We start from the raw sequence: 9,807 nt of genomic DNA, 5'->3' as shown, positions 1-9,807 counted from the left end.
AGCTGGGGGAGGGAAAGTAAACAAAGCTAAGAACTTTGTTTTATATGCAAAAGAATTTTTCAGGTTAGCTAGTCAAGCTCTGGAATTGATGAGGCAGAAAAAATGGTGCCAATTTCCATCAATATAATACCAGTAAATTGTTGATGGTGTTTTTAATATCCTCAAAGTTACTTATATTTTGCCTTAAAATCTTCAAATTGTATTAAACAAATGAAACTGCTTAGACATGGTACCTTCAGCAAGCCAAACAGTCAGCAAAGAACAAAATATTTCCATGTAAAATTGTAATTCTACCTACAAGGTTTCAGACAAGAGGCAACTATTAATTACATGGCAAATCCAAGCAATAAGAGAACTGACATGTTCCTAGACTTTATTACACTTTATTAAACTTTGGTTAGCCACATTTAATAGACAATGAAGCCAAAAGCAAGGTCATATACCTAGAAGCAAAGACAACAGACTATACTCAAACATAAGGCAACTATGACTTTGAAAATGATGTGGGAGATTAATAGAACTAATAAGTAGAGGTATGTTGAGGACAAAAGGATGTATGTTTATTGACTACAATGGCAATGAAAATAGAATTTCGCCTGTGTTTGCAGGGCTGATGTGACCACTACTGGAAAAATATCATCCAGTTTACTGAATAAATCAAGCCATAAAGATAGAAGGCACATACTGCTATAAAAGGCTAAGGCAATGCTCTTTCAAGCTTGAAAAACAGGAAACCTAGCTATCAAAATGAGATCTAATGGTGATGAAACTGATAGCTAGGTGTGGGCACACACAGTTTTGGAAAAGGAACTATAATTTCTAAGTGTGGTTTTGCTGCCTACAACTTAGAGAGAGTGACAGGGTTCTTGAAGGAGAGGCTGAAACAGGCAGCTGAGTGCAGGATACCTGTGGTCTGACTTATGGCGGCCCTGGAAAATCTACTGCGCAATGCGACCGAGCAGATGGAAAAGTCCAAATACGGCAGGCAAAAACACGGTATGAGCTGTGTGCCTGGCACGGGAAGGACTGCAGCCAGAGTGCCTGCCAGTGCATGAAGTTAGCCAGGCAAGGAATACATGCTGACTGCCTAACACATGATGTAAGATAACCTGTAATGTGAAGCATAAGGGAAATGATCAAATTGTTAGGTGGAAAACCAAGCCATTGGATGCAAGCAGCTGGATTGCCTGGACTTCACGGGGCTCTCTGATCACCTCACCAGAGGACCACTAGAGGAGCGTGGGGGGCTGGACAAGGCTGAGATGAGGAAGTTCTTTGCAAAAGTGGGATCAGAAAGAGTTCTTGGAGTGGCCTGCTGTGGGTAGAGGGTAAGCGGGTGCATTTTGGAGCTGCCAGCAGCGCATTAGCATCTGTGATGGTCCAGTAATTTGCAACACGCTGGTAGTTCAGGTTAGAAGGAGAGGTGGGCTCTGGAAAGAGTAGCTAACGCTGTTAATCAGATAGCACAGATTTTCCTATGGATATTAAAGCAGGTCCAGCAAGAGCTCTGAAAAACATTCTCAGGGTCTAGAAAATGCACAATATGAAAACATCCTGAGCAAGTAAGTACTTCAAATTGCATTATTAATAAATGGCTGCATAGAAACATGCTCAATTTCTACTGATTTCGAAGTAAATTTTAAGTTAAGCTTATGCTTCAGCACTTCCCGAAAGAGGAATGAATTCCTGAATTTGGGACTGACAAAATCTATCAAAGTTTATCAGAAGAGACTACCATAAGGTCTAACCTGCAAGTACAGGCTTAAGCAGAGGAAATGATTGGAATGTGAAGCAAATGAAACTTAAAATAGAATGGCATCATTGGTTGAATATTTTAAAACAAGGACAACTGACTATTTACCAAGGGCTGTGAAAATTCTCCAGTGCCCATAGGTCTTTCAAACAAGTTTGTCCTACTTCAACAATAACGCTAACAGATGGGTGACATTTCTTCCCTGGAATGTGCTGAATGGTATAATGATGCTCATATGCTGTCATGTCTTAAAACTGATTAATCTTTTTTTCCCTCTTTAAATAAGAAATGTTGTCTTATCTATACAGTGTAGTTAAAAAGTTATTCCAAGCACCATATTTTTGAACAATTGCAGCATCTATGTCTGACGTGGTTCATTCTTGTAAAGTCAAAGATTTAAACCTGTTCAGCTATCTCCCATTGTCCATTGAAAATACCGATGTTCTCCATAAAAGGAAGACACAGCAACAAGTCAAAATTTTTCTACTTTGGTTTTGCATGTAAGTTTCAAGCTTCATCAGCCCACAATCACATAGCAGTAAGTGTAGGAAGTCATTTTCATGTTTAGCGTCACCTAAAAACCATAAAGCTTTTTGGTAATTTGTACTGGCAATAACACTAAGCTGGTCTCCTTAATTTCTCACTGTCTTTTCTCTTTCTGGTTAAAAAAAAAAAAAAAGAGAGAACAAAAAGTACAGACTTCTGTTTTTTTAAAACCTCCAGAATCAGTTTAGCTGAGACAGATTTTCCTGGACTACGTTAGGTTTTAAGAAGAGGCCTTGCATCTTAGCACCACATAGCTATGAAAACCCTTGCTCGCTGAGAGAAGGCACACGTTCCACTGGTGCTTCTTCAGCTCTCAGCTTTTGCATCCATTCTGCTGGGGGAACAATATCCTGCATTACGACAATGTTTTCCAATCACACTGTTCCTGCTCTGAATGCATGCTCCTTGCCACTGCCCTTTAAAACACTGTCAGGTTTTCTGCAGGCTGAGAAACCTGTGGAAAGGGAGCAGTCCTAATTCTGGACCACTTGCAAGATAGCCTCCTAGATCTCACTCTGCCTTACTCATTACTGGTCAAAGTTACAAGGAGTTATTCATCCAAGTATAAAGCTAACACTGCTCCTCATGTCTGACAACAGCTTCAGCAAAGGCTGTCTGCTGGCATCCGAAATTGCTGCAGTGACTCCTGTAGTGCCAGAAACCGTTCCCATTTCACGGTAACGGGCCCAGGTACTGGCTTTAGCAGCAGCAGCTTGTGCCGTAAAGCTGCATTGTCAGCTCTGCCTTCCAAAAACTGGCATTAAGAAACGTCTTCCAGCTGTCCAAAGTAAGTCAGCATGCTGACAGCAGCGTGGCTCGGCATCAGGGCAGAAAATTGCTTTGGCTTTCTAAATTCTCAACAACCGTGTCATTGCAAGCTGGGAGTGGAGAAAAACGTTCAGCAGGACCCTCTACTGAAATCAAAAGGGAACTCTAAAAAATACCTGGACTGTTTCAGTATGACAGAAAGGGATCAAAAGATGTAAGCATTTTTGACTGTTATGGATTAGGAAAGTTAGCACTTCAATACATCATTTGTGTATTTTAATTTTGGCCTTGATTTTTATTTCTGTTCGTATTTCAGGCCCTCCAAGCATTTTACAATCATTAAATACAAAGAAAGAGAAATTGCTCTTCCAGGTTTACAGACAGGGAAACTGGTACATGGAAAGGCTAAAATGGCTTGAAAACCAACACACAGTAAGTGTGGGGTGTAGGGCAGGAGAGGACAAAACACAGTTTCCCCTTCCCCAGTGCCATGCATTAACCACTAAGGTCACAGTTCCCCTCACCAGTACGTCACCATAGTGCAGGTTAGAGTTGTTGGATGTATAAGGCTATACACACACAGAGTTTGGCTTGAATTAAAAAAGTGAAAATTTAAGGTGAAAATTTAGTATGTGAACCAGCTGCAGAGTTCAGAGATGACCAACAAGAAGATCAGAGGTCTGGCAAACCTGACCCACAGGACAAAGTCAGCCCAACTGATCTAGGAAAACTACTCTTTAAGAAAGACAAGGTAACAAGCGATGCCATGCAGCCATCTGAATGTGGCATTAATCTCCGCTGTGCGGAGTGGGGTGAGCTCCCCACTGACCCCGGTGCAGGGCCGTTCTGTCCCACCACCTCATTAAGGCTGACATTAATGGTGTTTCGCTGGGTGCTGTCTGTTTTCTTGTTTGTTTTATAGCACTGCTTTCTTCCAAGAAGGACAGTAGACAGTGGGATAGATAGCCTGGGAAGAGCGGACAGTCCTTAAGAATTTAAAAAAAAAAAAAAAAAAAAGAGAAAAATCAGTCAAGAGTGGTTTAGATACAGTTGATCTTGCCAGGGAGCAGGGTAAGAATCAAATTAACTGCTCTTGTTTTATATCAGTGAGCGCTACCAACCAAAGCAATGATCCATAGCAAGCTGCATCAACCCAAACAGCAAAGAAAAATCCCACTGTGCAGTCAAGCTATCAATGGGAGACATGCTTCTACACCTCTCCTTCACTCTTGGCCTCAGGTGAGGCATGGGTTGAGGGAAGCGGTATTCAGTTTTCTCAGTCATGCTCTTCACTACCTGTGCCATCTTCCAGGCTTCTGGTCTTTTAAGCCCTGAATAACCATTTCATGTTTAGGCCAGTGTTCCTCATCCTGTCTCTGGGAAATGATGTTCCTTAGACTACGCCTTGCTCCTGGTAATGTAAGCACCGTCACATCTACAAGAAGATCGCAGGGACTCGGCTTGTGCAACGTAATTTAGAGACTGTTTACTCTTCTCCCACTGGACTTAAAAACACAGTGTAGTCTATTTGTCTCCTGACTTACATAAACACCCCAAAATAATTCTCATTCTAAACTGAATGTGCTTATGTTCTCCAGTGTGGTCACAAAGATATTTTCTTTTTAAGCAGTTACCACAGATTATATGCATCCTAACAGAAAACAAAACTCTGGTTTTATGATTAAATAGGTTTTAAAGATAGATCTCAAAAAGTCTTGGGGTAACTTTTCCCTAGTGTGCAAGATTGAACTTGCTTAGCTCACAGGCTGATGGAATAAGATGTTTCTTATTTCCCCAGCAGCCCAAGAGTAGGGCAGCAGTTATCAGTCAGAAAGGGATAGTCAGTAATACCAGCAAAATTAATGTCAAGCAGTGCAGTTGGTTGCGGTAAAGATGGTATTTGTTGCCAAAGAGCAAAGGAAAATAGTAAAAGCTATTTAAGGGTTGTTTTCATTTCTACTGAATGAGAAATTTAATCATGCCAGAGATGAGCAGAGAAGCCCTGCGCCTGCCCTGGGGCAATGGCAGCAGCTTTCTACCCTCTTCTTTTTGGCAGGGCTGGAAATAGGAGTGCCTACATCCCAGCACTGACCTACTGGGATTCTCAATATGCAGTAATGAAAGCATTTGGCAGAGGGCTCCAAATTAATTATAGCTACAAATTTAGCCTCTCCCTGAAGCTGGCACTCAAACAGCTTCTGTAAGGATTACAAGCAAAGATACTTCTAGGGAACAATAGGGGTAGTGATAGTACCTGAAGGGGCCTACAGGAAAGCTGGAGAGGGACTGTTTATCAGGGAGTGTAGTGACAGGACAAGGGGTAATGGGTTTAAGCTGAAGGAGGGTCGATTTAGATTAGATGTTAGAAAGAAATTCTTTACTGTGAGGGTGGTGAGGCACTGGAAGAGGTTGCCCAGAGAGGTTGTGGAGGCCCCATCCCTGGAAGTGTTCAAGGCCAGGTTGGATGGGGCTTTGGGCAACCTGGTCTAGTGGAGGGTGTCCCTGCCCGTGGCAGGGGGGGTTGGAACTAGATGGTCTTTAAGGTGCCTTCCAACCCAAACCATTCTATGATTCTATGGTTCTATGCTTATGGACTAAAAAATACTCCTGTTTCCAAGATTGTGTCAATATCATTAATAAAAACAAGCTGACCCAAGATTAAGTGACACAGAGCAGCCAACCCACAACCTCTCTCTAGAGCAGAATGGCTGTGCAATATTACACTATATGCACAATACTATATGCTCTATTTTTTTCCATTCTCCTGGCAGTGGGCACACTATTATAGCTGTAGATGTTTTACCCTGTTGTTTGTGCCATGCTATGTTTCATCAGTTCTGTTAAGGTTAATACCAGTTTTCTTTTCCTAGTTAACCTCAAAGGAAATCTTGGCAAAATCTTGACATTTTAGTGCCTCTCTCAAATCCAGTGTGCACCCTGGACAGCTGAGCAAGCAGGACACTTAGAAGCCATTGCCAAATTTCCAGCTTCCTTCTCAACATCACATGAAAAGTAAGAGGGAGATAGCCATCACTTCTGCCAGGGCTGGAAAGTCTGAAAAGCAGCATGGTTAACACTCGAAATCTTGTCATTGCACTGAGCACTGGACACTCCTGCCAGGGACTGGCGTATTTGGAACAGAAACTCCACTTTCTCCCACGAAAGAGGGCTCAGTCCTACGTTTGATGGAAGATGCAATGAAGATAGAAAATGGGAACTGCAGATTTTATTCTGAATGCCTGGAGCACTCTGTAACATCTATAATGTTAAGAAATTTATAATTTCCTGACTTTTCTGTGACATTCAGCAATGCAGAATCTCCCATTACTAGGTGTTGTCTTAATACCATCTCAGCTATCAACTGTAGTTTGTGCAGTGATCAGGTCATGTTACCACTGGCTCCCTTAGAAATAAGCAGTTGAAGTGCCCAACAGAGATGAAACATGCATCTTCAAGGCTCCTGACTCATCCAAAGCCAAATATTCCAGTAAATGGAAATAATCAAAATCCATTAAGTGGATGGACCAGTTGTGGCTTGCTTTCCCTGCTTTTTACTGTTATGTTTTTCATTAGTAAGAAGGCAGATCTGTTCCTCATAACTTCGTTAGCATTTATCAGAAAGCTATCTGCAATAGTGAGGCCATCAGAGTTCGTGGGAAATGTATATAAAGACCAAAACAAGCAACCTCATTGAGACTAGGTTTGTAAATTTGCTTATCTTCTAACTTCTGGTCACCATCACACAGGGCAGATGGCTAGACTTCTTTCAGTCTGATTTGATTACTACTTGTTTTTGTCTCTTCTGCAAGAGAACACATGAGACTCCACACGGAGTTAACTGGGAAGGACCTCATCCTGACAGTCTCACCAAGGTAATCTTGTTATTCCACGATCCAGTGCTCTCTCCAGTGCTCCTAGTAGTAAAGAAACATCAAACATCAGTGTAGTCAGTTGAAATTTAGTTAAACGAAGCACCTGAACTAGGTAGTCTGAATTTTATCTATTAAAAATAGAAATCTCATAGCAACAAGCACGGTAGAAATACCAGCAAGTAGCTTCAGTTGGGGATGGAAAACTGTTACCAGTTCAGATCCAGGACAGGGACTTAGCATTTAATCCTCAGGCTTGCAACAGACTTCATTAGGACTTCAGGCAAACCAAATTATTTCTTCCTGTTTTCTATTTCTGCCTCTATGATTCTGTGTTTATTATTTAGAAAGTTCCCCAAACCTTTCTCAACTTTTGTCTGCCTAGTGCAAAACATGTAGAGACTCAGTTTCTGCCTTGGGCAGTTTTCATTCAGCTGGAGCAGAACAGAAGGAAACAGGAGCGTTTTGGCTGCTAAGACAGATTGCAACTTCTTATGACGAACACCAGGAGCTGCAGGGGAAATCCTTTGATTCATTCTCTAAGCCATGAAAGCTGCTTGGCAGAAATGTGTCACACTACTGAGCGGGGAGGCCAGGGCAGTGCCTGAGAGCCTGGCTCCAGCTCCGTGAACGCCCCGAGATGAGGAGGCATCCCCACTTTTCCAAAGCTCTCGCTTTCTTAGAGGGAGGGAGGGAGGATGTCCAAGCGCTTTGTACGTTAAAGAAACCAAGGATGCCTAAGTCTTCCAACAAGACAGCTGCCAAGCAGTGCCAGCACACCCAGGGAAGTTACCCATTGAATGAAAAGCTCTTCACAAACAGAATAGGAAGTTAAAATCTCAAAATGGATGGACTAAATCCACTGCAGCTTTTTGACATTTTAAAGCTGTTGCCAGCAGTGCAGGAGGAAGTAGAGAGCCAGACACTTGTTAGTCTCAGAGTTTCAAGGAGAACAGACGACTGAGAATTTGGTCACACTGGCTTATGATCAACTCCACTGTTCACTCCCTTTTTTCTCAGCTACTCCATTTCTGTGTTACTTGCCCAGATTGTAAGAGCTTCAGAGTACAGTTCAGGCCCATCTCATCTCCTCTGCCTCTTTTCAGTAGTATTAAAAAGGACAAAAATGGCAGAGTAGCAGATTCAACATGAACCTTCTGGTGTGTAATAAGCACATCTACAGAGCCAAAAACCTGCAGTGGGTGAAATACATGTGCTATTTTGGTATCTAAAAGTGTAAATCAAGTGGATATCTCCCAGATGAATACATTACAATATACAGTAATGTCAGAAGGCAAAACCAGGCAGGCTGCTCTGAAGGAGCATGAGTGTGATATGTAACTGAGGCTACTGCATAAACCTGGGGCAGTCTTGGCTCTGCAACTAACCACAAATGAGCACACACACACTGCTCAGACTCACTTTCATCTGTACATTTGTATTCATTTCCAAATGAGACCTCTTTGGGAAGGCTAGCTCATGATTTTGCATCTAATCTCAAGGACTGCTTATAATCTTGTCTAATTTCTGTCCATCAAAATTAATGTCTCTAGCTAAATAGTTCAACTAGCTGGGCAGTTTCATCTATGAGGCATCTAACATTGCCAGGAATTTTCCTCTACAGGAAACATTGCATCAGCACAGCTGAGGCAAACCTCAGACATATTCATCCAGCTGTACATCCAGAAGTTCATCCATCCGCAAGCAGGCCAGCAGAAACTGGAGATCGAAGACAGACGTTCGTATTCAGCGAGGAGAGTCACCTTTTGGTGGGTTGGGGGGGGAGAGAAGTGTACGAGCACCTGCCAGTTCGGCCGCAGTACTGAGCCGGGGGCTCTGGTCACACTGCCACATGCAGAACAAGGGTGGTCTTGGATCTCAGGGGAAGTGAAGGTAAAGAAAAGTTTTGTTTCTCACCTACTCTGTGTTTCAGTGTTTCAAAAGCAGAAAGCAGAGCAGCCAAGGCATGTTCTGTGACATTTTCCTAAATATATTTGTTTCTATGTGTTTTTTCTTTTCCTTTTTATTTTTTTTCTCTGTGCCATCTGAGGTTTTGTGCTTATGAGACCCTGCTGTGGGCTAACCCCAGCCAGCAGCTCAGCCCCACCCAGCGGCACACTCTGCACCCCCCAAGCAGGATGGAGGGAGAATCTGAAGGGTGAGAGTGGGAAAACTTGTGAGCCGAGATAAAGGCAGTTTAACAGGGAAAGCAAAGCTGTGTGCACAAGCAAAGCAAGACAAGGAATCCATTCCCCACTTCCCATTGCCAGGCAGGGGTTCAGCCATCTCCAGGAAAGCAGGGCTCCATCACGTGTAATGGTGACTTGGGAGGACAAACATCATAACTATGACTGTCCCCTCTTCCTCCTCCTTTCCCTGAGCTTTTATTGCTGAACACAATGTCATACGGTATGGGATATCCCTTTGGTCAGTTGGGGTCAGCTGTCCCGGCTGTGTCTCCTCCCAATCTCTTGTGCACCTCCAGCCTAATTGCTGGGGTGGTGGTGTAAAACAGAGAAGGCCTTGACCCTGTTTGGCAAGAACTAGAACATCACTGTGTTATCAACACTGTTTTGGTCGCAAATCAAAAAACACAGCAACATCCCAGCTACTATGAAGAAAATTAACCCCATCCCACCCAAAACCAGTACAAACCTGCTAGAAACTCTTCCAGGGACAAACACCAAACACCACAGCTCGAAGCATGGTTGCAGATCCAGGACAGGCAGCTCACCTGCCCTACCTACATCCTTTCTGCAAGACTAGCTAGTCCAACAGCTTGCTACAACAGTTTTACTGGTCCTAGTAACCAAACAGCCATGTCTTTGGCATGAGTGTCTCTGAAATGCATTTTGCTTGGTAACTTATACA

Source organism: Balearica regulorum, chromosome 3, assembly GCF_011004875.1.
Source record: "Balearica regulorum gibbericeps isolate bBalReg1 chromosome 3, bBalReg1.pri, whole genome shotgun sequence".
Classification (NCBI taxonomy): domain Eukaryota; kingdom Metazoa; phylum Chordata; class Aves; order Gruiformes; family Gruidae; genus Balearica; species Balearica regulorum.
Note: the sequence above shows the minus strand (reverse complement) of the source record.